The sequence below is a fragment of the Hakea prostrata genome, chromosome 10 (assembly GCF_041222555.1).
Source record: "Hakea prostrata isolate BN-2017 chromosome 10, UWA_Hpros_2, whole genome shotgun sequence".
Classification (NCBI taxonomy): domain Eukaryota; kingdom Viridiplantae; phylum Streptophyta; class Magnoliopsida; order Proteales; family Proteaceae; genus Hakea; species Hakea prostrata.
In genome coordinates, this window is record NC_142609.1 from 5,793,175 (window position 1) to 5,796,075 (window position 2,901).

General features: G+C 37.2%; 1 pseudogene; it reads left to right on the plus strand.

The window, feature by feature from the left end:
- Positions 1-981: 981 nt before the first annotated feature.
- On the plus strand, positions 982-2,646 carry LOC149001686 (cytochrome P450 86A2 pseudogene; annotated as a pseudogene).
- Positions 2,647-2,901: the final 255 nt, after the last annotated feature.

Sequence of the window (2,901 nt, forward strand, 5' to 3'; positions counted from 1 at the left end):
GTGGCAATTACATGGAAATTTTTTCCATTACCATATGCATATGATGTTAGACTATATTTTCAATTAATGAATCTACCGGGATGCCGTTGCAACCAGGGAGGGACTGATGCACATCATTAGAATGCAGTTGAGGTTAAGTTTAGATAAATGATGTTGTCCTTTGGTCCCCGTAGGTAAAGTTTTATAAACAGGGACCACAACATGGTTATGGTAGCTCTGGTTAGAAGGGCTATTTCCTTTTCATGCAAGATGATCTAGCTCATTTTTTATCTTTGAATTCATTTATTCTAGAGCAAATTGCTCTCGCACTCCAAACTGAAGCCTGAAGCCTTAATACACTAACACCCCCCTCATTTTATGTTTTATAAGTACACGGTACAAAGATCCAGTTTTATGAAAACAGTTAGTAATAAAAATAAGAAAAAGACTATTATACCCTTGTGTTGAATGGAGGTGGGAAAAAAAACTGTTATACTCATTTAACCTCAGTTGAGAACTTGAGATACCCTATTAGGTCTAAAGGGTTTTACCGAACTCTAATCAATCACCTATCTTAATATTCTGAGGAATTTGTTTTAGGGTGTGATGGAAAAAGAGAGGGATGCGAGAAGAAGACAAAGCAGGTGCCGCTGCTTCTTCTTTCTTCTATTTTTTTCTTCTTTTTTTTTCAAAATTTTAAATTCAAAGGTATTAAGCTGAGGGCAATTTAGGAATTAAAAGAAATAAAATGATGAATTGACGATTCAAAAGAAGCATCGTTTATCAAACCTTTTGTTTTAGGGTGTAAAAGCAATTTGCTTTCGTTTTTCATTTTTCATTTTTCATTTTTCACACACATGTACGTACGTGCAAGTGCAACTACTCTTTCCTGGTTTATTTTAAATTCCCAACTACATTTGAAGGCATTTAACAAAAATGGGACCCTAATTCGCGTGTTCTTTCACTTATATATAGTTCTATTCTTTGAAAGCTCCTAAACGCATGCACTTGCTTGTTATACTTCCCATTTCCATACCATTCCTCAACTTGGGCTTCACTTATCTTCCACCAAGGAATTCTACTCCTCTTGCATATCAAAGAGGATCAAATCTAAGGGGTCCACTTCTTTTGATTAGGATAGAGAAATTAACCACTACAGTGCTCATAGTTGCCATTATTGCTTATCTAGAGTGGTTTACCAAGAACTAAGATTGCTTGTACGACTGGATTGCCAAGAATCTTTGCACGTATGGTGGAACATGCCAGACCTGCATTTGCAGTATTCCTTTCATGACGCGAAAACAAGGCTTGTTGACTATCACATGTGATCCAAAGAATATAGAACACATTTTAAAGACCCGCTTTGATAATTACACAAAAGGACCCACATTCCAAGCAGCGTTTCATAAACTATTAGGTGAAGGGATCATCAATCTCAAAGGAAGGCAGTTGCTTCGAAATCACTTAGTGTAGAATACAACAAACCGTAGCTTGATGGGTTAACCAACTCGTCAAGCTACGGTTATGCCCAATGCTTGAAACAACCCAAGTGGAATTAATGACCATAGATCCTCAAGACCTCCTCCTCCGATTAAGCTTTGATAACATATGTGGGATTTACTTTTGGTAAGGACCCTCAGACCCTCTCCCCTAGTCTACTAGAAAACAAGTTTACTTTAGCATTTGATCAAGCCATTGAGGCTCTCTTCCAATGGTAGCTATTCCCAAATTCACTTGGAAGTTGAGGAAATGGCTTCCACTTGGATGAGAGGTCAATTTGAACCTGAACATCCACTACTGGAACAACATTTATTAAATATCATTAAGACATGTAAGTTGGAGCTGCAACAAAATATCAAAGTAGAAGAAGGGGGACAAAAATGGTGACTTGCAGTTCAGGTTCATGAATAAGAAAGAAACTAAATCCTACCCACACACCTTTCGCCAACATATGATGCTCAGCTTAACCCTAGGAGGATGAGACACGACAACAGTAGTGTTGATCTGGTTCTTTTGGTTGCTAATGTTAAATCCAACAGTGGAGGACAACATCTTGCATGACATATGCATGATTCTGATGGAAACACGTGGGGACGACACATCAAAGTGGTTGGAAGAGCCATTGATGCTTGACAAGTTGGATCGAATGGTCTACCTAAAAGCAGCATTGTCGGAAACTATCAGGTTGTATCCACCGATTCCACATGACTCAAAGCATGTGATTACCATTGATGTGTTACTGAATGGCACATTCGTATTGACAGGTTCAATGATTACTTATTTGATATATTTTGTCGGAAGGATGGAGTGGACATGGGGGGGGGGGGAAGATTGCATGGAATTTCGACCTAAGAGGAGGTTATCACTAGACAAGAAGAGTTACATAGCACATGACCAGTTCAAGCTTGTGTCATTTAATGCAGGACCAAGAATTTGTATAGGGAAGGACATGACTTATCTACAAATGAAGCCCTTTTTCTTATCAAAAATAAAAAATAAAAATGGAAGCCCTTTGCAGCTGCAGAGTGAACACCGATTGACATTAGCACCAGGGCACCATGTGGAGGAAAATAAAAGTTTAAGAAGAACAGGTTCATGAAGTTTTCAGGAAAATAAAAGTTTAATTTGTTCATGAAGAACAGGTTAATACTAAATGTGCACCAATAGCAACCGTGGACTAGTGTAACTCCCAAAAAAAAAAGAAAAAAGAAAAAAAGAAAAAAAAAAGAAAAGAAAAGAAAAGAAAGAAGAGAGAAGAAGTAGAAGAAGAAGTAGAAGATGAAGAAGAAAAAGAAAAAGAAAGAGAGAACTGCAGATATAGCATGTGACATGAAAAATTTGTATATCTAATAACCTCAATCATTCTTTTTTTTTTTTGGTAGAAATAACATCAAGCATTCAAGCTTATCTTTTGTCTTTGTT